General features: G+C 44.1%; 1 pseudogene across 1 annotated transcript in view; it reads right to left on the reverse strand.

Annotated features, from left to right (window-relative positions):
- Positions 1–25,977, reverse strand: part of LOC311220834 (katanin p60 ATPase-containing subunit A-like 2) — a 32,214-nt pseudogene extending 6,237 nt beyond the window's left edge. Inside the window, exons 1-5 of the transcript in view lie at positions 25,870–25,977; positions 25,299–25,362; positions 22,802–22,904; positions 19,837–19,928; positions 17,772–17,919 (exon numbers count right to left, since the gene is read on the reverse strand). The product of the transcript in view is annotated as a katanin p60 ATPase-containing subunit A-like 2 (transcript). The remainder of the gene's footprint in view (positions 1–17,771; positions 17,920–19,836; positions 19,929–22,801; positions 22,905–25,298; positions 25,363–25,869) is intronic.
- Between the last annotated feature and the right edge of the window lie 228 nt (positions 25,978–26,205).

The following is a 26,205-nucleotide window of genomic DNA, read 5'->3' on the forward strand; positions in this document are numbered from 1 at the left end:
GTATATTTCAGTAACTTCTCAGAATTGCTCTGATAGGCTATAAATTAATTACTCTGCAGCTGACCACCTGCTTGGCTGTTATTTACCCACACTGCCTTCCTCCATGTACCCAAACAGAGACAAAGTTCTCAGGGTTTCAGAGGTGCCCACACAGGTACTCTAACTGCTCTTGCAGGAGAAGGACAACCACAGCCAGAGTCCCTGCAAACACCCCATGAATCCACCGAATGTGGACGTTTTTCACCACTTCAGAACACTATTGGGCTGCCCCTTGAAATCACAGCTTCACAAGCTCCCTAGCCATGCACAGAGGAAACAACCTTGCCCTTAGTGGATATTAACACAGCAAAAGCACAACGCCCAAGAGGCACTGGGCTCCCAGGCAATATTTCCAGCTGTTCCTCCTACTGCTTTGTTTTAGTTCTGCAGAGATGCAAGCGGTGAAATAGAGGTCTAAAAAGTGCTCCCAACACAGGGAACAGCTCTGTAAATGAGCCCACTGATACATACAAGTCGCTCTATTTATCCAGAAAGGTTACAGTGACCCTGCTTGTTGGCTAAAGATGAAAATGAAGACATGATATTTTTGTTATCTTTAAAGTGTTTAGGTTGTTTGCTAAATTGATTTGTTAGTGAAAAAATGCAAGGTTAAGTGACAACAATAACCAGAACAGAATAATAAGCACTGCGCCAACCAAAATACTATGGGCTATTATTTCAGATAAAAATATTAAGAAATGTTCATGGAAAGAACCTCTACAGTTGGAAGAGGGTGACTTTTGGGAGCTCTCCCAGGTTGACATCACAAGGCATCATGTCTCATTATCACTGCCACATTTCATGGTGTGTTGGGTCTGTCTGAGCTGGAGTCACCTTTTCCCTGCAGCAGCCCACACAGTGCTGTACTCTGCACTCGTAGCTGGAACAGCACTGATATCACTCCAGTGTTGTGTCTATTGCTGCATAGTGCTGGCACAGCATCAGGACTCCTTCCAAGCCCCCAAGAGCCAGCAGACTGGGGGTGGGCAAGTGATGGGGAGGGGACATTGCTGGGGCAGCTGACCTAAACTAACCAAAGGGATATTCCATAACACCTGATGTCACACTCAGCAATAAAAGGGGGGGCTCTCGTGGGGGAGGGGGCTGTTCCTTCTGAACAACCACTACGCGTTTGGGGCCCTGCTTCCCAGGACGTGGCCGAACACCGCTCGCTGATGGGAAGTAGAGAATAATTTTTCCTCTCTCTGTGCTTCCGCGCGGACTGATTGCTTCTTTTGTCTCTGTTTTTTTTCTCCCATTCCCTTTCCCTTTAATTAAACCTTTCTTATCTCAAACCTCGAGTTCTCTGTGTTGTATTTTCTCCCCCTTCCTCTTTGAGGAGAGGGGGAGTGAGAGAGCGGTTGTGGTGGAGCTCGGCTGCCCACCTGAGTAAAACCACCACAGTCCTTTTTGGCGCCCAACGTGGGGCTCGAGGGTTGAGATAACAATAGCATTGATTGAAGTATTTACAACTAACATATTGGTAGTCATAATGCTTGGTTTTCTGGTAATACTTTTCTGTGTGGATATGTTGTATATAGCCCACTCTCTGTTTTCTTTTTTCCTTTACATCCGATCGGAGAAAGTGTTGAAGTCTGTGCTTGTTTTTTTTATCATGTTGTGCTGTAACATACTGGCCTTCAGTTTTGTTTGGTATTCAAACCCGGCATTGTTATCCTCCTGGTCTCCTGGAGATTATCTTATTGAAAATATTAGGAATTACAGTGCCTTCTACTTTTCTCCCTGTGGGCTAATTACAGCAGCCTTTCAGTACCTTGGATACCCCTGGTCAGATATTATCCTCCTATCACTAGGTCTAGTGTTTGTCATCTTCCCCAAAGTAAAGCAATTTATTAAGAATATTATTCAAGGACCTGTCCCCAGACAAAGTTGTGGGTGGCAAGGTGTGTGGGGGGATTTGGGCAGGTACCTATCACGGTTTTCTCCCCCAATGGTTCTAAATTTCACCCCTGAACAAGTACAAAATCCAAGAAAACTGGTGGAATGTTTGAAAGACGTATGCCCTGACCCTGGCAATACTAGAGAACTCCACCAGCTGGCTGCACTCTGCTGGGGTCTGGCTTACGCCTATCAGATGTCAATTAACATTGCCCAGCACCCTCAAGGGGATAGGGAGGTTCCTGAATTTGATAATGAGACAGCACACAATGTGACCACCCTAGAGGACCGACCATCTATGGTATCAGTCGCCCCTGTAGTAAAGACGAAACAGTGGAAACGGAGATCAGGTCGTTTAGTAAGGGAAGAAGCTCCTTCTACGGATGAGGGAGAAGAGGAAAAGGCAAGTGGCTCTAAAGCAGCGTTATCACGGCAACATCGCAAAGAAGAGACTGAAATCATAGATGAATCAGAAACTACTCGGTCTCTATCTCTGAGTGAGCTGCGAGAAATACGGAAAGACTTCAGTCGCCATCCAGGTGAGCACATCCTCACTTGGCTGCTTCGATGCTGGGATAGTGGGGCCAATACCCAACAGCTAGAAGGCAACGAAGCCAAGCAGCTGGGATCCCTTTCTAGAGAAAGACTCATTGATAGAGTAATTGGAAGAGAGGCACAAGTTATCAGCCTCTGGAGGCGAATCCTAACAGCAGTGAAAGAAAGGTATCCCCACAAAGAGGATATTGTCTACCAAGTAAACAAATGGACCACTATGGATAAGGGCATCCAGCAGCTGCGGGAATTAGCTGTGCTGGAGATGCTTTATAGTGATTTAAACAACGCCCAGACACCTAAAGACCCCGATGAAGTCCAATGCACAGCGTCCATGTGGCGGAAGTTTGTACGAGCTGCACCCCCAACACATGCCAGCACACTGGCAGTCATGGGTTGGCACGAGGGGATGGGGCCAACTGTGGATACCGTGTCCAACCAGCTTCATAAATATGAAGAAAATCTCTCTCCCCCAGTACGGGGCTGCATTTCAGCTGTGGAGAAACTGTCCCAACGGTTAGATGAACACATAGCTTCGTCCTCACCTAAACGGAAAAATCTTTCGGCCATCAAGCGCCAGCAGTCCCCAGCTCAAACAAGGGAGAATCCGGGACGCACACCACGAGGTACCTTGTGGTTTTATTTACGTGACCACGGGGAAGATATGAGGAAGTGGGATGGTGAACCGACCTCGGCCCTAGCTGCTCGGGTACGTGAGCTACGGAAAGATACAACAGCAACAAAGAGGGCCCCTAGGAGGATTGCTGCCCCAGTTTCTGTTGAACAGTCCCCCAGAGGCAGTAGAAGGAATAGTATTACTCCTGACCCTGATGAAGAGATTTCTGCTTCACGTTTGAAAGAAATAATTGATAGATACTCCGACCAGGACTAGTGGGGCCCTGCCTCTGGCCAGGTAGAGGAGAGGGACAACCGGATTTACTGGACTGTGTGGATTCGATGGCCTGGCACACCGGAACCGCAAAAATATAAAGCTTTAGTGGACACAGGCGCACAGTGTACCCTAATGCCGTCAGGCCACCAAGGGGCAGAACCCATCTCTATCTCCGGAGTGACGGGGGGATCCCAAGAGCTAACCATATTGGAAGCTGAAGTGAGTCTAACTGGGAATGAGTGGCAAAAGCACCCCATCGTGACTGGCCCAGAGGCTCCGTGCATCCTTGGCATAGACTACCTCAGGAAAGGGTACTTCAAGGATCCAAAAGGGTACCGGTGGGCTTTTGGCATAGCTGCCTTGAGCACAGAGAAGATTAAGCAGCTGTCTACCCTGCCTGGTCTCTCACAAGACCCTTCTGCTGTAGGATTGCTGAGGATTGAAGAACAGCAAGTGCCAATTGCGACTACAACTGTGCACCGGCGGCAATATCGCACCAACCGAGACTCCCTGATTCCTATCCATGAGTTAGTTCACCACCTGGAGAGCCAAGGAGTGATCAGCAAGACTCATTCACCTTTTAACAGTCCTATATGGCCAGTGCGGAAGTCCAATGGCGAGTGGAGGCTAACAGTGGACTATCGGGGCCTGAATGAAGTCACACCACCACTAAGTGCAGCAGTGCCAGACATGCTAGAACTCCAGTACGAACTAGAGTCAAAGGCAGCTAAGTGGTATGCTACAATTGATATTGCTAATGCATTTTTCTCTATCCCTCTAGCAGCAGCATGCAGGCCACAGTTCGCTTTCACTTGGAGGGGCATTCAGTATACTTGGAATCGACTGCCCCAGGGGTGGAAACATAGCCCTACCATCTGCCATGGACTGATTCAGACGACACTGGAACAGGGGAACGCTCCTGAACACCTGCAGTATATCGATGATATCATCGTATGGGGTAACACAGCAGAAGAAGTTTTTGGGAAAGGGAAGAAAATAATTCAAATTCTTCTGAAAGCTGGATTTGCCATTAAACAGAATAAAGTCAAGGGACCTGCACAGGAAATCCAGTTCTTGGGGGTAAAATGGCAGGATGGACGTCGCCACATTCCGACGGATGTGATCAACAAAATAACAGTTATGTCTCCGCCAACTAGCAAAAAAGAAACACAAGCTTTCCTAGGTCTTGTGGGATTTTGGAGAATGCATGTGCCAGGCTATAGTCAGCTTGTGAGTCCTCTATATCGAGTGACTCGAAAGAGGAACTCTTTCGAGTGGGGCCCCGAGCAACAACAGGCCTTTGAACAACTCAAACAAGAAATAGCTCGTGCAGTAGCCCTTGGGCCTGTCCGTACTGGACCAGCTGTGCAAAACATACTGTACACTGCAGCTGGGGAGCATGGGCTCACCTGGAGCCTCTGGCAGAAGACCCCAGGAGAAACTCGAGGCCGACCTTTGGGGTTCTGGAGCCGGGCCTATCGAGGATCAGAAGCCAATTACACCCCAATTGAAAAGGAAATATTAACAGCATATGAGGGGATTAGAGCAGCTTCAGAAGTTGTTGGTACAGAAGCACAACTTCTCTTGGCCCCACGGCTACCTGTGTTACATTGGATGTTCAAAGAGAAAATCCCCACTACACATCATGCAACCGATGCTACGTGGAGTAAATGGGTAGCGTTAATTACACAGCGGGCTCGAATGGGGAAACCCAGTCGCCCGGGAATCCTGGAAGAGATTATGGACTGGCCAGAGGGCAGGGATTTCGGAGCACCGACAGAAGAAGTAACTCGTGCTGAAGAGGCACCACCATACAATGAGTTGCCAGAAGACAGAAAGCAATATGTGTTGTTCACTGATGGATCCTGCCGTGTGGTAGGGAGCCATCGGAAGTGGAAAGCTGCTGTGTGGAGTCCCACACGACAAGTTGTGGAGGCCATGGAAGGGGAAGGTGAGTCAAGTCAGTATGCAGAAGTGAAAGCTATACAACTGGCCCTAGAAATTGCTGAAAGAGAAAAGTGGCCGGTACTGTATCTCTACACTGACTCATGGATGGTGGCAAATGCGCTATGGGGGTGGCTGCGACAATGGAAACAGAACAACTGGCAGCGCAGAGGTAAACCTATCAGGGCTGCTACCCTGTGGCAAGATATTGCTGCCCGGGTAGAAAACCTGGCTGTAAAGGTACGTCATGTAGATGCCCATATGCCTAAGAATCGTGCTACCGAAGAACATCAGAACAACGAAGAAGTAGATCGAGCTTCAAAAATTGAAATAGCTCAGGTGGACCTAGACTGGGGACATAAGGGTGAACTGTTTGTAGCTCGATGGGCTCATGAAACATCAGGACATCTGGGGAGGGACGCCACATATAGATGGGCTCGTGATCGAGGGGTGGACCTGACCATTGAGGCCATCACACAGGTTATCCATCAGTGTGAGACCTGTGCTGCAATCAAACGAGCCATGAGGGTAAAGTCTCCCTGGAACAGGGGGAGATGGCTTGGATTTCGATATGGTGAGGCCTGGCAGATTGACTACATCGGACCACTTCCACAAACCCGCCAAGGCAAACGGTACATACTCACCATGGTAGAAGCAACTACTGGGTGGCTGGAAACATACCCTGTAAACCATGCCACGGCCCGAAACACTATCTTGGGCCTGGAAAGGCAAGTGCTGTGGCGACATGGTACACCGGAGAGAATAGAGTCCGACAATGGGAGTCACTTCCGAAACAATTTGATCACTTCCTGGGCCAAGAGACATGGCATTGAATGGGTGTATCACATCCCTTATCACCCACAAGCCTCTGGGAAGGTTGAGAGGTACAATGGACTGTTAAAAACTATGCTGCGAGCATTGGGTGCTGGGACATGGAAACATTGGGATATAAATCTACCAGAGGCCACTTGGCTAGTTAACAACAGGGGGTCTGAAAACCGTCCTGGTCCTGCTGAAACAAAACCCCTACACACTGTGGGAGAAGCTAAAGTCCCTGTAGTGCGTGTGGGGAAGTGGATGGGGAAGGCGGTGTGGGTTGCCCCTGCCTCGGGAAAAGGCAAACCCACTCGTGGGATTGTCTTTGCCCAAGGACCAGGGTATACCTGGTGGGTAATGCAGAAAGATGGGGATATCAAGTGTGTGCCTCAAGGAGATTTAACACTGGGAGAAAATTAATCTGTCATCCAAGTTATGTGTTGTAGGAGGACACTGCAGAACCAATGACAGGTCAACTTTGCAAGGAACCGGGCAAGTGCAACACTGATGTGAGCTAAGCTGGTGCTGGTGTCAAGAAAACCAACTTCGCCTGCCCTGAGTGACCACTTTGACAGATGAAGGCGAAACCATCAACAGTTTTTATGAGCATTTTGGGAAAAGACCTATAGAATAAAGAGAAGTACAGACATAAAAATGCTTCAATGGACAGAAAACAATGGTGATGAGAACATCTATATACTAAACTGTACCTGATTGTGACACAAATGTTATGGAATAAGGGGTGGAAGTTGTGTTGGGTCTGTCTGAGCTGGAGTCACCTTTTCCCTGCAGCAGCCCACACAGTGCTGTACTCTGCACTCGTAGCTGGAACAGCACTGATATCACTCCAGTGTTGTGTCTATTGCTGCATAGTGCTGGCACAGCATCAGGACTCCTTCCAAGCCCCCAAGAGCCAGCAGACTGGGGGTGGGCAAGTGATGGGGAGGGGACATTGCTGGGGCAGCTGACCTAAACCAACCAAAGGGATATTCCATAACACCTGATGTCACACTCAGCAATAAAAGGGGGGGCTCTCGTGGGGGAGGGGGCTGTTCCTTCTGAACAACCACTACGCGTTTGGGGCCCTGCTTCCCAGGACGTGGCCGAACACCGCTCGCTGATGGGAAGTAGAGAATAATTTTTCCTCTCTCTGTGCTTCCGCGCGGACTGATTGCTTCTTTTGTCTCTGTTTTTTTTCTCCCATTCCCTTTCCCTTTAATTAAACCTTTCTTATCTCAAACCTCGAGTTCTCTGTGTTGTATTTTCTCCCCCTTCCTCTTTGAGGAGAGGGGGAGTGAGAGAGCGGTTGTGGTGGAGCTCGGCTGCCCACCTGAGTAAAACCACCACACATGGAGGTAAACAAGGCAAAGAGTTATTTTTGTTTCCAGGAGGAATATTAATAAATGCATTAAGCAGAAATTAAGAGACCTCCAAAGGTGAAGCCAGAATCAGCAACAAGAGCTCACTGATAATTAATCCCTGCCTACTGGGATCATCACCATGGTGTAGAAGATGAAAAGGTACCAAGAACAGCAAGCTTCTCATCATCCCACCTCCTGTCCACCCATGCAGGTGGCCTGAGCAGAGCCACAACAGGCTGAGGACTTGTTCTAAGTCCATGTCTTTTCCTAGGGCTTCCTCACACTGTCCTCCTCTGCTCTCCTTCCTCGCTGTCCTCCACCATACACACCAGGCATGCACTGCTGGGAGTGAAGGGAAGGGCTGACTGTGGGGTAATCCCAGATGTTATTTTGGGATTGCAGCCCACCTACCCTGTGGTGGTTTTACTCAAGTGGGCAGCCAAGCTCCACCACAACCGCTCTCTCACTCCCCCCTCCTCAAAGAGGAAGGGGGAGGAAATACAACACAAAGAGCTCAAGGTTTGAGATGAGAATGATTTAATTAAAGGGAAAGGGAATGGGGAGGAAAAAAAAAAAAAAAAAAGGCCACACAGAAGCACAGAGAGAAAGGAAAAAAAAAAGTTATTCTCTACTTCCCATCAACGAGCAATGTTCGGCCACGTCCTGGGAAGCAGGGCCTCAAAACACGTAACGGTTGTTCAGGAGGAACAGCCCCCTCCCCCATGAGAGCCCCCCTTTTTATTGCTGAGTGTGACATCAGGTGTTATGGTTTGATTGGTTTAGGTCAGCTGCCCTAGAGATGTCCCCTTCCCATCACTTGCCCGCCTACTGGCTCTTGGGGGCTTGGAAGGAGTCCTGATGCTGTGCCAGCACTATGCAGCAATAGACACAACACTGGAGTGATATCAGTGCTGTTCCAGCTACGAGTGCAGAGCACAGCACTGTGTGGGCTGCTGCAGGGAAAGGTGACTCCATCCCAGACAGACCCAACACATCCCCTGACCCCACCTTGGCCATGTGCTCAGGGATCCAGCACACCCCAGCTCTGGTGGAAGGGAAGAATCTATCAGCTGCCACCAAAGCTTCACCCACCCTGACGATGGAAAGGGAAAAGCAAGCAGCACTGCAATGGAAGTTAAATACGCTAATACATTAGGAAACATTCACTATGTGGTTAAGGACCACTTTATTTCTTCATTAACAAGGCCTTTATCGTACGTAATTATGTTGAATCACTTCAACAAGGAATTTGTCAATAGGAAGTGCCTGGCTGATAAGCAGGGGGAAGCAAGGCTGGGCAGCAAGCACTGCCTGAAGAGGAAGATCAATAACTGCAGTGCAGCTTAGGACAGCATAAAGAGCTTTGTTTAGGCTTCTTTTCATTCATCTAAAAGCAGCTTGGTACTTTTTCAATAAATATCCAAGTTAAAAAAATCTCTTGAAATCCAGCTTAATACCAAATGTTTGCAAAAACACAGGGCCCTGCTGTGAAGCAGAAACCTCTGGATTGTAAAACTAGGTATTTTGAAACTTTGTTATAAAATAGCCCTACACATCTCAAGCCTGGGATCTTACAGTAAGACTGATGGTAGCCAAGTACACAAAAATAATCCATAAACACACAGGTGAGAGCTTTAAGGGGGGCTCAAACTCCACCAACCTCTCTGGAAGCAAACACTGCCAAACTCCTCGAGGATGTCAGCCTCAATGACAATATAAGATGCTTCTAGATTTCACCTTCCTAAAATACCTAAGTATATACTCAGCTGTATTTTAAAGCATCAGCATTTTAAAGCATCTCCACTCAAGGCACAGCACTGCCAGACATTCATAGGTTGAATTAACTCAGAAGAGGGAAAAAATCCCACCTTCCCACGAGCAATGCTGAAAATGTCTAAAAAGAACGTCTAAGCTCTCAGGTATCAAACTTGCAGCAGTAGGAGCTGGCTTCCCACAGCAGCTCAGCTCCCACCCTTGTACCAACACAGATTGCCATCTTTCTGTGGGAGCAGCTCCTCCAAAATAGAAATCTTGTCATTTTAGATCTACCTGTGTCATTTTCTTGATGTTTCAAGGGGGCTATTTTGCAGAAAGTAGCACTTCAGAACTGCAAAATGATCCAAATCCAAATGTGTAAAACATTCAAAACTCCAGCCTGTAACTTCTGCTCGGCTTTCCAGAAAGAGTTTCAGTTGCATAAGACAGATGCATGGTAACAAGGTACGCGGGAATCCCTTTTTCTGCAGAGGTGTACAGAGACAGGTCAGCCTCATGCTTGCATTAACACATCTCCAAGATCCCTAGATCCTGCACTATGGAAAAGGAATTTGCAGATGGCTTTGCGCTGTTTCACACGTCCCTGAATTAGAGATAATGAGGAAATAAATGGTAGAAAAAACTTGAGCAAGGTCAAGATAAATTAACCTGGCTGCAGTGTTAAACATGAGCTTTGCGCAGTGGCCAATTGCTGGCTGGCTTGAGGCACCCATCTGAGGGTCTCTAACCAATTGTATAACAGATCTGTGCACGTGGACAGCGCATGGGGCTACGGGTAAAGTATATGTAGCAGTGAAAAAAAGGCAATAAAGGTCTTCTGTTCAAGAGCCATCAGGAGTCCGTGTCTTTCATCCCTGCAAATGTTGACCCCGACGTGATCGGGAAGAGAGCAACAATAAGAGAAGCGTCTGAAGGGACCCCAGCCAAATGACTCAAGCTGACGGCAGGACCACGGTGTTAATCCCAGGATGTCACCTCAAGAAGCAGGTGAGCGGCTGGGGCATTAACTATGGGAGCTAATTTATCGGCTGAGTAGGCGGCAATAGCTAAGCTACTGACTCAACTCCTGGTAAAAAGAGGAGTGAAATATGACCTATATAAAGTGAAATAATTGCTAAAGTTCTTACGAAAGAATGGGGCCCCAGCAACAGCTTTGATGGTGTTTGATGTAAAAACTTGGGAAAAGGCGGGGACAACTATATAGGACACTGCCTCGTGGGGAGATGCAACAGCTGCTGAGGTGATGATGACCTGGCACTTAGTAACTGAGACACTGAGATCATGGCAAGCAGAAAAAAGGGAATCAACAGCGGCCGCTCAGGCTATGCAGACGGGTGAAATAAAAAGCGGTGACTGTGTACCGCCAGAGGAAGTAAACCTGACAGACTTGGGAACAGAGGCAGAGACAATATCTCAGCTGTCAGCGCCGCCACTGCCACCACCCACAGTCAGTGGCACCACCCGCAGGGAATCCTTTTGACCCCCAAGATCATTGGAAACAACCTCAGAGAGAAGCAGTAAAAGGGGTGGGGAGGGGCATAGGGCTCATTTTTCCAGTCTGAGTTTGGGATCACAAGCAAAATGACTGGAACCCCTTCCAGTGGGACCTTAATAAAAAACTGCATAAGACGGTGACCACTTATGGGTTATTGGCCCTGTTTACGCAGTCCCTGCTGGAGAATGTCATGACAGGACAGCTTTTAACCCCCTTTGACATACGACAAGTGGCGGTGATGATATTAACTCCAACACAAAAATTTTTATGAGAACAGAAATGGAAAGAGTTGTGCAAACATGCAGTGCTCCAAAATTTAGAAAGGCAGCCAGGGGATCCGCTTTTTGGAGCCGGTATACCTCAACTGATGCGCACAGACCCAATGGCAGATCTGCACCTTCAAGCAAATCTAGATCCAGGCATCCTCCGGCTGACTGCAACCCTAGCCCTCCAGGCACTGTTCAGAATTCCAGAGACCAGGAAGCCCGCACAACCTTTTACAAAGGTCCAGCAAGGGGTGTCTGAACCATACATGTAGCTTACTGATGGGCTTTGCGATGCATTAGATAAGCAGATTGACAATCGGGAAGCAAAAGACGCTTTGCTACAAAGGCTACAGGTATAAAATGCAAATAACCTGTAAAAAGGTGCTACAGGCTCTGCCAGTGAATGCAACACTAGTTCAGATGATAGAGGAGTATAACCAAGTGGGTTTTGTTATAAATGAGGTTTGAATTCAATCTGAATTTTGTAATATTTATGAAACAAATATTTCTAAAAGGTGTAAAAGGCAAGTAAAAAGCGCTGGGTGTGCGGGGAGTCTATGCTCCACCAACACGCACACACAAACATCAAACGTTCTAAATACATGTATACAGAACATTGCTTTACATAATAAGCCGAGTATGCCTATACATACATACAATCAGGATAGGTAACAAACAATCCTTTAAGTTCCATAAGTCTCCATTTTCCATTCTTCGGGCCTTATGTATCCCATTCTTTCCAGATCGAAGAAAAGCAAATCCATCTCCTTTTCAAGGCCAATAGGCCTGTGAGAAACACTCCGTAGCCAATAACTTAGGCTCAGGCGAGGATCTCAGTGAAGTAGTAATTTATTCGCGATTGCAATGGCGGGCGCCCCACAAGCAGGAGAGAGCGCATCTACTAGTTCCAAAACACAGTTTATATACCTTTTGATGGCAGGACCCTCCCCTGTTTCCCCACTGAGTGGGTAATCCAGGTTCACAATCTATCTGATGCTTCACAAACAATGCATGGCCTTCAGTTGCCGGCCTGTTTCATTTCAAATTTCTTTTGACATTTTTACTGCTTGAAGTGGTAATGTTTCTTCACTTATCTGACTTGACACCGTGATTTTCACCTAATTGTCCTAAGGAGTCTGGTTGTCTGCATTTTACAAGGTTGCCTGCTAAGCTTTCTTATCACTGTAAGCATATCTCAGTACCACATTCCCTCCTTCTAAACAATGTAACTCTGCAAAAACAACATTTCTATTCCCACAAGCCTGGGTCAAAAGGCACGTCCAGGTCACCAGGGGGCGTAACAGCAAAAGCCTTCAATGGCTGTAGCAGCAGAGGGGCCCATGGCATAGCAGTTGGATCAGTAAAGGAGCCTGCAGCTCCCTCACTATCTGACAAGCCACACGTTTGTGATTGTGGGTCCACATGGCTCTTTAAGGCCTCAGAGACTGCTCGGCACCTGGCGAGCAATCCCACTGCAACCTTGCCATTTTTAGTTGCAGAGTCCCACACCTTCACCTCAGTTTGGTCCCATATTTCAGACCCATGAACTGTCTGATTGTTAAGAAGGAGAATGAGCTGTAAGGTTACCAGGACAGTCTTTGTTCCTAAGGACGTATGATTCCCCATAACGCGAAACTGCTTACCAGCGAGAGGCAGTTGTGTGCACAGGTCCACTTCTCTCAGCTCAAGCTTCTCTCCAGCTCCAGTGCTGCCTATTTCCAGTGATGAGCTTCTCTGAGCAGTTTGCTGAGTTTGGCCGAACCTATCTTCATGAGGCAATCAATGTGCCTGTTCCCATCCTGGTCTCCATTCTGCCAGCCTGTTTCTCTTCACTTTTTCGATGCAACTTCATCATGCTGCCTTCTTTTTTATCTTGAGGGCAGGCTCCCCTCTTATACCCTTCTCTCCACAGCAGTTCTTTTCAAAACAACTTTTCATTGGTCAAACAACTTTGAATGTAACAACAACAGCAAACACCCAGAAACATCCATGCCTTATCGGCTGGAGAACAAGAAACCGGAGACTGCATGGAGTCTCCTGAATCACCCTTCTTTGTTCCCTCTAAACTCTTTTATATTCCTGATGGCCTCATCATTAAGAGTCTAATGTTATCTCAACCACGGGGCTTTCCAACCCCCATGGCCACACTCCCAAATCTCCCCCTTCTTTATTAATATCAACCATTTTCTCGACACGAATTACCACTCCATATATAACAGTTCTATCGAACATCATACCGAATCGCTGGCGTCCACTTTTGCAACAGCAGTCAAGACCCAAGGGTCAGAAAAAATACTATCGGTGTGGAGACCCGAGCCACCTAATCTTCTTATGCCTCTGGCGGGGGCGGGGGGGCGGCCCGCCGGCATTTCTGCCCACTTTGCGTCCCAGATGTGGGAGGGGACGCCACTAGGCGAGCCAATGCCGCTCTAAGTACAACGCAGAAGGGCAACCTTTGCCGTCGCGGCAGGGAAACGGGAGGAGGAGCGCAGGGCGGGGCCGCGCGACAACACAAGCACCCACGCCTCCCGGGTCAAAGGAGGAACCTCCCACAAGGGAGGGCTCCAAATGCAATGATGACGCAGGGTCCAGAGCCACCTGCTGCCCCGTTGCCACGGTTACCACCGTGGACACCCTCTCAGCAAGAACCAGAGGGAGTGCCGGAGTGGATGTCTCCACAGTAACAGACGCCACCTTGTGGGGTACTCACGTTCATAAAATTCCATTGAACGTCAAAGGACCAATTGGGAATGACTGTAGTGTATTGCTGCTAGGACGATCAAGTACAACTTTGACCAGATTGTTTGTTTTGCTGGGGATAATTGATGCAGACTATAATGGACAAATCCAAGCTATGACTTGGACACCGTCTCCACTGTTGTCAATACCAAAGGGAACTAGAATTGCTCAACTGATTCTTTTCCGAGCAGTAGTCTGCAGGAGTTGGTTCAAGAACAACTCCAACAAGGACATATTGTTCCAACAAACAGCCCATGGAATTCACCAGTGTTTGTCATCAAGAAGATCGGGAAATGGAGATTACTGCATGATTTGCGACAAATCAATGCAGTGATTGAGGACATGGGCTACTTGCAGCCAGGTTTACCCTCACCTACAATGGTACCCCATAATTGAGACATCGTTGTTATGGACTTGAAAGACTGTTCTTTCACAATTCTTTTGCATCCTGACGACGCTCCTCATTTTGCTTTCTTGGCAAGTACCAAAGATCAATAGGAAGGAGTCTATGGACCAATATCATTGGACATTACTACCACAAAGCATGAAAAACTCCCCAACCACGTGCCAAACCTATGTCGCAAAAGCTATCCAACCAGTATGCCAATGGTTTCCAGAGATATACATATACCACTACATGGATGATATCCTACTAGCTGGACCATATAGTGATAAGGTCCAAGAGGCACTGCCTGCCTTAAAACAAGTGTTACAGACGGCAGGACTCCAAATTGCACCTGAAAAGGTGCAGACCCAAGCACCTTGGAAGTATCTGGGGTGGAAGATTTTACAGCAGACCATTCAACCACAGCAGATATCCATTAATGCAGATGTTAAGACACTGAACGATGTACAGAAATTACTAGGGAATATAAACTGGATTAGACAATTCAATATTGGTGCCTCTCCTTGAGTTATTAAAGGGAGACACTGATATTAATGCCCCAAAGCGATGGACTGAGGAGGCTCATAAAGCATTGCAAATGGTTAATGAAAGAATCTCAGCACAGCAATGCCATTGTCATAGTGAGAACCCCCCCCTTTAACTATATACTTGTAATCAAGAACAACAACCAGTGGCTATTATTGGGCAACGGGACCATAAGGTCCCATAAGGACTCCCCCCCCCCAGTGGTCCTGGAATGGGTCTTTTTACCCCATCAACCCTCAAAAACTACTGTAATGCGAGTGGAAATGTTTGCCATCCTCATAAAGAAATTACATGAGAGAATAATTAAATTAACAGAAGAGCCCAATCTGATTATAATTCCCATAGTAAAAGACTATTTCACCTGGTGCTTGCAGAATAGTTTAGAGCTCCAAATAGCATTGACGGGATTTGACGGACAGGTTGATACCCACCATCCACCTCATAAAATGTTCTCGTTTTATAATAATAGAAAAATAGAAAAGCAGCCATTGTGCCAACGGCAACCAGTGGATGGGCGGACGGTCTTTACAGATGGGCCTGGAAAAACAGGCAAAGCTGTAGTAACTTGTGAAGAAGGTGGAAAGTGGCAACACCAGACTGAGCAGATCCAAGGTTCTGCACAGATAGTTGAATTACATGCTATTATAATGGCTTTTAAGCACTGGCCAACAGTACCTTTGAATATTGTATTGGACTCGCAATACGCTGTAGGTGTCGCTCAGCGCACTGAGAGGGCACATTTGAGACATATCCCAAAGGAAAACTTGCTTCTAAAAACTAAAAACTTGCTTCATCCTTAGTGGCTTGTTGACTGATGTAGATTCTAGTAGACACACTACTTTACAAACGTAATTCTGCTTGTGATTTTCACTGTTGCTTATTGCAATGTCTGTGGTGCTTGATAGAAGTCTATAGAAAGCATTTGGTTGGTTGAAAATAAAAAAGGGTGAATTGAGGGGGAAGGAATTCGCAGGTGGCATTGCACATTCACACATCCCTGAATTAGAGATAATGAGGAAATAAATGGTAGAAACAAAAACTTGAGCAAGGTCAAGATAAATTAACTTGGCTGCAGTGTTAAACATGAGCTTTGGGTAGTGGCCAATTGCTGTCTGGCTTGAGGCACCTGTCCGAGGATCTCTAACCAGTTGTATGACAGATTCGGGCACATGGACAGCACATAGGGCTACAGGTAAAGTATATGTAGCAGTGAAAAAAGGCAATAAACGTCTCCCATTCAAGAGCCATCAGGAGTCCGTGTCTTTCGTCCATTCATAGCACCCTTCAGGCCAGCTGTGCTCTTTGAACTCTTCCTGAGGGTTTTTGAATACCCAATTTTTCTTTTCAAATCAGTAGATCCTGTAAAGACCACTGAAAGTTGCAATGCGTTGCTTAGAGTTTCTCCTTCTAAAAGGATATTGATGCTACAGTAACAAACATTTGTAGTGTATTACTAATGAATCAAAGAGATTATCAATGTATTAATTTCCTTTCAATAATCCATTAACTGTTCACACACACAGTAGATATTTTTTCCAGCATTTTCTTATACAGATATAACTTAATTGAGTCCTTGTCTGCTCAATTCCTTTCCTTGTGCGTCACAGCCAAGAAGTGTCTGTACATTACACAAAATAAAATATACACCAAGGCTTTTAAAAAAGTGCTCAGAAGCAAGCAGCTGTGAATACACACACTGAGTTACTCATACATGGACACCCCCTACGGTCAGCAACAGTCTTCTGATCACAGCCCAATGCCCTCCACTCACACAGAAAGGCTTTTCCAATGTCTCCCTATGACATTGCTGAGATAACTAGCAAAAAAAAAAAAAAAAAAAACCAAAAAAAAATACTAATCATGAAAAACAACAACCCAGAAAAGAAGCCTGTGATTTTGCAGGTGCAGAGCCCTCACTTGCTCCCAGACAGTTTTGGATGGCCCTGTTCTGTGTCTGTCATGCTTTATGGACAGGAAGGAGCATGGACAAAAGTACCCTTCATATGCCTATCATCTTTTTTGCAGATGTCTGCCTCCAAGATTGTCCCTTACCAAACCTAATTTCCACAGTTTACTTCACTGCAGTTTCCCTGCTTTCAACATACCAATTTTTCTGTAGAAAAAGATATTCTTCCACTGAATATTTCATGGATTTTTTAGCCCAGGGACAGGGAGAATTTCAGGGCAAGCAGAAATCCACAGACTAGTTCCGGACCTCTGAAAGCTAACTTCAAAAACAAGCTCATCATCCATTTGTTTCAAATCCCACCACAGGTGTTGGCTCCTACTCTGAAAAAAGGTTAATGAGCTACAAATCAGACTGTTAAAAACAGCTGTGCTTGCCCAACAGCCATCATTTTCCCTTTGTACTATTTGCAACCATTTGAAAAGGTATGTATGAAACCAAGAGAAATACTGGACCAGTTCAGGTGAGTGATCCAGCCAGATCAACCTGCTAGCTGCTGGTGGCCATGGGAGAGGCCATCCAAGGAGAGCACAGAGCTGGCCATTTTCTGCTGACTGTTGTCATCCTCCTCTCCTCTCTCTCTTGTTCTCAATACCTGTTCTGCCCATTTTGATAGCCAATGTGATGAAATATTCTAGTTCTAATTTCCAACCATTTATTCTTCTGTTCCAAATTATGTTAAAAGAACCGAAGAATTTTGTCCCTCAACTTTTAAAAGTCAAATTTGATACCAATAAAATCCAACCTTCCTATTTATGGAATATCCTTCTAAACATAAGGTGCTTAAAACATCTAGTATTTCCAGGCTGAAACCCTTCTTAGCTTAAACATAGTAAATAACTTGCCTCTAAAGTCAAATACTCCACTTTAAATGTTAGCAGCTGGTAGCACCAGCATATGTTGACTTTATTATGAATTATTCTCATGTGGTACAAATAGAAAGAATTGCAGAGTTTAAAAGTAAAAGCTCCAAATTAATCTTTACATGCTTTAACCAAATATCAAAGCTTTTTCTGTAAAAGCCTAAATAAAGCCTTTATCTATGCTTAGAAGCTCATGCAAATGTATTCAAAATGCACTCTCTGGATCTCTTACCATGGCAGATTAGAAGCTGCTAAAAAATAAATAAATAAATAAATAAAATAACAATAATAAAAAAAATACAAGATCATCAGATCAGGCCAAGCCATCCATCTGCACCAGTAATTCTGCTTTCATCTGTCAACTTCCTTCATGTTCACCACTACCAAGATTCAGAGAAACTTTATTTGCTCAGTGCATTAAAGTAATCATTTTATTTATAGTGTCATTCACAGCAACTGAGTCCTTGTCACCACTTTGCCCCAATTCAAAGTGTGATTATGCTCCATTAGCTAACACCTAAGCATTAAAATTAAGTTTTCTAATGATTACTTAAATGGCCTCTTTTCAGTACACTAAAGTGATGAGTGTTCACCATTACTGAATCCAAAGAAACTATTTAGTTTTATTTTTTCTTTATATTAATCTCCAAATAAAAGCAATGTTTACTGGAAAACAACTAAGGCTTTGATTGATTGACCTATGTAGGAGAATTTATAACACAATAGTTGCCATTAAACAACTTATACACCTACCTATTCAGGGCAACTACTGGCATTTTTCTGTGAGCAAATTTTAAGTGGCCACAAGAAGATACACGTACTGCTGAATTCAACAGTTTGCAAAATGTTGTATCAGAAGTAAACAGAAGAGTTTGCAGCATTGAAACAAATTGAAAAATAGGGCAGAGACCACACACAAAAGATCCTTCTTCAAGGAGAGAAGGGGAACTTAAGCAAAGCACTAAGAATTCTGGCCCTGATCCAGGTAACCAATTTTGAAGGAAACCAGTTTGAACTCTCAGTTCCAAACGTGAAGTCCTTGGTAACCCCTGAACCAAATCCAGAGAAAACATCAGGGCCTTAGATGATAAGAATTATAATTCAAATTTAATGGCTTATTTCTGTAAAGACATCTACACATTGGTGTGATGTCAATATTTAATAAAGATACATAAAAATAACTATATAATCTCAGATAAAAACCCTTTCTGAAATACATAAACCAGTGATATTAATGAGAACTTTTAAAAAAAAGTATGAAAGCAAGACTTGCCCCATAATTTATAGCTATCAACTGACAATTATTATAGGTTGTGTATTTATGATATGGCCTATTCTATTTATGCATATGTGTAAGCATATAGTTTATAGTATATAACATGCATATAGTCACACTGTAATGGGCTCCTAATAGGCATAATGATATTTTTGTATTTCTCCTGCTTCTCCTCCTTGTTCAATCCTCTTATTTTTTTTAAAAACTAAAACTGTCTACCCCATGGATGACAATAATAACACCCCCCCCCCCCCATTCTTGCAACTCTAAGTCCTGACAATGCTATCAAAATTTGCCCTGTTAATGAAAATGCCATTCTACTGTACACACTGCATCTTACCCTGTTATGCCCCAGCCCATCCAAAGCATCACAGAACCAACTGCTTTTCACTTGCCTCTAACAAGCCACCTGTTCTTTTCCCCAGCTGTTTTTACTTCCACTTCAAATACCTTATTTGAAAATACAAAAGCACTGGTTATGCATTCATGTGCCTCTCTCCTGCTCACAATCTTCCTAGACCCATTATTTCCATAGTCCCGTGGTAAACTTCACACAACCTGCGTTTCACACTTCTCTACTGATCTCATCTACTGTGAATGAAACAATGGCCACATCTCTCTCTTTAAATCCCCACAGCATATGCAACATTTTCATGGAACAGTATTTTCAGAGCTGATAGGCATTCTGAAAATAATACACTACAAGGCTGCTAAAGCTGACAACATAACAGAAGAAAAATAACTTACTATTAAGTCATGAAAATTACCCTTATCACTCAAAATAACTCCACTGTCAATAAAATTGAAAAGACTTTCAATTCAAAAAGTCTTTCAGGGGCCCAATCATGCTTCTATTAAAGTTTACAGAGTAGTCTCATGCCTTACTTTAGCTAAGATTTGTTTCTAGCAGGTATATTGTATGATTAAACTTTGGTCAGCACCTGAAACACAATATTAAAAATATACATTGCAAAGGGGGACATATTCTCTTAAGACCATAGGAAGTGATCTCATAATTTACCCAGAAACAGTGCCTCTTTGACTCATAACTGACTCCAGCTCATCCAAGAAAATTGTGGAAGGAGCATGGTGCCAGGCAAGCTCAAATAGCACCTGTTTAAAGAGGAGAGTAAAAGTGACAGAAAACATTAACAAGAAAATGAAGCCAGAGATAGAAGAATGGGGGCTTGCTTAATCACTTTAAAATAGATATTGCTGAGTGTCTTTGCTTACTACTGTGAAAATTAACTGAAACGAGGAGTCTCAGGGCCTCTCACAGAGGATGTTTCCTGACAAAAATGGGGAACCTGTCTCAAAAAACAGCTGAGACCGACCTTGTGATTTGGACAAGAGCCAAGGAGCAGCTGAGTCTGTACAAAGGCAGGGGGTCAGCTAGTGGTGATGAAGAAGAGTTATCGAACTTCATCCCCATGACCCCTCCCCCCGGACGACCACCACCAGAAGACACTGCGCAGGTGCAGAAGGGAGGAGTTTATGGAAATGACTTCTTGGAGCTAATTTTAATACAAAGTGGGGATGGGTTATGAATATGTGTAGGCGTATTGGGAAACTTCATGCATATGTAACTTTTTACTGCATATAACCAAAGCAAGTTGCTGCGTTAAGGCGCGCATGCCTTTGGGAGCTATCCCACATGTGCCCGAAGCCGAAATAAACCACATACCTACTTTATAACTTATTTGCTTTGAGTTGTAGAGTTCTTCCACGAATCAAAAACTAACACAAAAAAGGCATTAAGAGCCACTGGCGCAGGAGATAAATAATGCTACCCATACTCCAAACTTCTAGGACAAAAAGGAATATGTTCCAGGGCAAAAAATCTGGGTAGGCTGAGGGTCCCTGAATCCTCTCAAATTCTGAAAGGTTTGTAAAGGAGATATACAAGCACGTAATCCTGTTTTTATATGTAAATCTTTGTCTAAATCCTATCAGAGTACCCTGAGAATAATGGGATAGAAGGAAATGACCTATCAGAGGATTCTGGGAAGTTCTAAATTGCTATCAGAGATTAAACATTCTGTCCTCTATGGTGCTCCTTTTGTAGCTTTTTTTTTAATAAAGATTTGAGGAAAATAATAAATCAACCACACCATAATGAAAAAAAAAAATGGACTGCTTCTTTTGATAAGAATTAAGAAGTTATTTTGTTTGTTTGTTGTTGTTGTTGTTGTTGTTTTTTCCCTGGAGAAAACAAACTGCTTGAACAATCAGGGCTAGATTAAAAAATGGAATATTAAGCTGACACACAAAACCTGGGTCTGACATTTTGAAAAAAAAAGAAAAGGGTTTCATCTATTTTTCTGTAAAGAGGGAGTAATAGTAAGAATATATATATATATTAATTTCTTCTTTGATGAAGCATTCTTGCAGTTTTTAAATAAGTATCACTAATAATATACATTAATCCAGCACTTTTTAATCTGAACATTTAAAAACAAATTTTAAAAGATATATATTATTTTCTACACTTTGGATCACAAGTAGTATATGATCAGCATTGTAATTCATACTGTTTAAGGAAGCAAAAGTTTGCAATTAAGTCAAACACTGGATCGTATAATAATTTTGCCATGTGAGTGGCTTTTCCAAGATGGTTGCTGAAACAAAAATTGAATGCTATGATATCAGTTTTGTTTGTTTATCTTCCACTGCTGTCATGCAAAAGGTGCTATCAGTTTGCAGTCTACAATTTTATTATGAATCTAAACTATGAAATAACATCAATACAGCTGAGAAATGAGGAAAACAGTATAAGCTGATATTCCTCTGCATAACCGCAAAACTGCCATATACTTCACACAATTTCAGAAGACCATGCATCATCTTCATGTCATTTTAGGATATAAATTCACATGGTACTTTTCTTAGAGCTGTCCTGATCCACAGTCTTGTTTCATTTCTGGATTCTGCCAAAGACCCACCAAGGGTGAAATACCACAGATTCAATATAATTGCAAGTGCTGCAGCATGTTCACAAAAAGCTTTCTGGATGGTGTTGTGTCAAAAAAACAGATCCCTTCTCCTGACAGGAGGGAAACTTTTAGGGAGATACTGACACAGATATCAAGAGGATCAATAACACACGAGGTGAATGCCAGAAAAAAAAAACATGCCATTTTAAAGGAAAAAAGGACACAAGAAGAATATGTTGCAGACATCCTAAATTTCAAGGGAGATTTTGAAGCATTAACAATGCTTGTAATGGCAGTTGCTAAGTGCAATCTATCATGACTATTCATTTTCAAGAGCTCTGTATCTATCTGAAGAGGATTCTAAGAGGTGAGAGTAAAGGAAGACTAAAGGTTTGTGAATTTTTTACACTGAAATGGTTGACATTACAGAAAGAGTCTGATGGGCACCTCAGGGTGCAGAGGCCACACCTAAATTCCTGAAATGTTCTGTATCACAGCTGAACCATGCATGCTAGTTGCCAGTCTGTATTGTGAAAATACATTTACCCAATTGCCATCAAATTACCTTCATTAAAGCAACATTATGTCTGTGTTTGACTGTGACAACGGAGTTCTTTGCCAATTCTGTGCCTTGCAAGATGAGAGTAGTAGGGAATTTGGGATCCTAAAGAGCAGGTATATTTTGTAGGGAGTCTAGGAGCCAACCCTCACACAAAGACTGTGAAGTACTCTGAAGGGGTCACTAAGAAAACACTAGTTTAGTTAGGGATACAGCTTGCTTGTTTCTTACTAATGAGTCAAAAATATTTGCTGGCTTTGGGACGTACTTCATCTTGCATTACATAACTAAAATTCCACAGCAAGAATCCATTTTAAGACTTCTGCAGAAGTGATGTTATTCCCATTTTAAGAACTAGATACAGAGTCACATATTTTTTCCAAGACAGGAAAGATGATGAGTATCAAAGAAATACTCCTTTTCCAGTTCTGTTTTAAACTCCAGTTCTTTAAGTGGGAATCTGATGTTTGTATAACGAATAAGATAATTCTTACCCAGACAAGTTTTTCAGAATCACCTCTCCATTTGCTGATATGTTGAAAAAGGTTGTATTGCATTCTGTGGCAACAGCCTTAGCAAGCAATGTTTTTCCAGTACCTACAAACAACAGTGTTGAAGAAATTCACTCTTTAAAGAAATACAATGCAAATGTTTGAATAATTCCCCTCATCTTACTATTATTCAGATAAAAGTATTAAAATAGGAAAGGTCCTTCTAGGATTGCCTGGAGAAATTTAGGTATTACAGCACTGCAAATGTGTTTTCCATATTCTGAAGTACGACATGCTGAGATGGCCAGACCACTTTCTATGTAAAGTGCATCTAAGCGTTCACTAGAACAAATGGAGTTTACTGGAGTGACAGCTTTTGCAATCTGACTCACACAGTATTTGTGCCCTCTGTTCCCTCCCAGCCACACTCATGTGGTGGCAGTGCTTCCTCCCTTGTGTTGAAATGGAGCAGAAGGAGCAGTGAGGCTGTGCTGAGTGGAAAATGCCCAGCTAGCACAGAAGAGGGCAAAGCTTCCACCTCATTTCCAAACTGATTGCCAAACACAGAAGAGAGAAGGCAAGGACATTTTTCTTCAAGAAGGTGAGAGCTCATGCCAGATTTATTTGCATTTTGCAAGATGAGGTCAAGCCAAACTTGATTAATGTTGTCCAAGCTGAGTAGCAATATCAATTCTCATTTCTCCTAATGGGTAGTGTAAGTACTGTGTTTTTTTTTTTGAAGATTCAAGTGTAGAAATAGTCAAGGGTTGTGAGAAAGGCAAATAGGTTTGAGTGCAAGAGGCAGTTATGATCATCCATATTGTCTTCTTTCATTTCAAATTACAGAACATGTTAACAGAATCACAGAATCACAGAATCACAGAATCACAGAATCACAGAATCACAGAATCACAGAACTGTAGGGGTTGGAACCCTATGAAAGATCATCGGGTCCAACCCCCCTGCCAAAGCAGGTTCCTCAGAGCAGGCTGCCCAGGTAGGTGTCCAGACAGGCCTTGAATATCTCCAGAGAAGGAGACTCCACAACCTCCCTGGGCAGCCTGTTCCAGTGCTCCATCACCCTCACTGTGAAGAAGTTCTTTCGCATGTCAGTGCGGAACTTCCTGTGCTCTAACTTGCAGCCATTGCCCCTTGTCCTATCCCCACAAACCACTGAGAAGAGGTTGGCTACATCCTTCTGTCCCCCACCCCTCAGATATTTATATACATTGAGGAGATCCCCTCTCAGTCTTCTCTTCTCCAGGCTGAACAGACCAAGATCTCTCAGCCTTTCTTCATAGGGAAGATGCTCCAGGCCCCGTATCATCTTTGTGGCCCTCCGCTGGACTCTTTCCAGGAGATCCCCGTCTTTCTTGTACCGGGGAGCCCAGAACTGGACACAGTACTCCAGGTGAGGCCTGACCAGGGCAGAGTAGAGGGGGAGGATCACCTCCCTTGACCTGCTGGCCACACTCCTTTTAATGCACACCAGGATCCCATTGGCCTTCTTGGCCATGAGGGCACAGTGATGGCTCATGGTCAACCTGTCATCCACCAGGACCCCCAGGTCCTTCTCCTCGGAGCTCCTCTCCAGCAGGTCGTTCCCCAGCCTGTACTGATACATGCGGTTGTTCCTTCCCAGGTGCAGGACTCTACACTTCCTCTTATTAAACCTCATTTGGTTTCTATCTGCCCATCTCTCCAGCTGCTCTAGGTCTTGCTGAATGGCAGCACAGCCTTCTGGCGTGTCAGCCACTCTTCCCAGCTTTGTGTCATCAGTGTACTTGCTGAGGGCAGACACTATTCCCTCATCAAGGTCATTGATGAAGATGTTGAACAAGACCGGACCCAGCACTGACCCCTGGGGAACACTGCTAGTCACAGGCCTCCAGCTGGACTCTGCTACTCCGATCACCACCCTCTGAGCTCGGCCAGTCAGCCAGTTCTCAACCCACCTTGCCGTCCACTCATCTATCCCACACTTTCTCAGCTTTGCTAGTAGGATGTCATTGGAGACAGTATCAAAAGCCTTGCTAAAGTCAAGGTAGATGACATCCACCGCTCTCCCCTTATCTACCCAGCTGGTGATGCCATCATAGAAGTAGAAGGCAACGAGGTTGGTCGAGCATGACTTCCCCTTGGTGAATCCATGCTGACTACTCCTCATAACCTTCTTCTCTTCCAATTGCTTGGAGACGGCATCCAGAACAAGCTGCTCCAATACCTTTCCAGGGACAGAGGTGAGACTAACTGGCCTGTAGTTTCCCGGATCCTCCTTCCTGCCCTTCTTGAAGACCAGAGTGACATTGGCTCTCCTCCAGTCTTCAGGCACCTCTCCTGTTCTCCAGGACCTTTCAAAGATGATTAAGATGATGTTCTTATTATTAATTATTATGTGATACATTAACACATTTGATCTAATTAGCATCAGTGATTTATGGGTAGTACAAAAACAGAAGTAGTGACAAACACATGGATAGGCTATAAAAACACTCCATACCTGGTGGTCCATACAGCAATAAACCCTTCCAAGGAGACAGAATGCCTGTAAATAGCTATGGGTACTGCAGAAACCAAAAAGTATTTCAGGGATTATAAATATCATCTATAACAAGATGCAAGGAATTCTAACCCTTACCCCCCGCTCCTAACACATTCAGGAAATCTAAGAAATTGGAAGACAGGAAAAAAAAAAAGCAAGCTATGATATATATGATCTGAGTACTGCAAATAATACTGTATTAACTGTATTTGAAATTGTTTTAAATGAATTCTTCAAATGCAGTAGGCTTTATATTCTCTTCTGTAAGTCATTTTACATTGAATTAGTAAAGGCCAAATCCAGTACGTTTTACATTGCCAATGGTGCAAAATATTAGAACCCCAAACAAAATTTTTACATTTTTACATTCTCCTATAGGAGAATGGGTATTCCATTTCTAAATTAAACAGGAACAGTTCCAACAGAAACTGCCTACAAAAGCACAGAAATAGTGAGATCACCACTGTAATTTCAAGGAAGATGTTAATGAGCTCAACGATGGTTTTCTCTGATCTATTTAGCATCTTACCCTTATAGGATAAACAACTGCTTCCTTGATTAGTCTTTTAGCTGCATCCAGTCCAATAATATCATCCCACTTCACATTTGGATTATGGAGGTAGATGTCCTGCAACATATATCACATCATGTTAGCAAAACTTCTACACTAGAATAACCACCTTTGGCAAAGTAAAAGCATCGACTCAGTTATAAAACAATTGTGCTATTAAGTGAAGCAAACCTATCATTTAACCCTGTTTACTAGTCAGCTCACAAGAGGAAAGCACACATAGCAATCGTTTCCACAGAAGTGCTACAATATGCCTTGCTTCCCCTGAAACCCCTAGTTTTCCAAGAGCATATA

This window comes from Netta rufina, assembly GCF_964035555.1.
Source record: "Netta rufina genome assembly, chromosome: W".
NCBI lineage: Eukaryota > Metazoa > Chordata > Aves > Anseriformes > Anatidae > Netta > Netta rufina.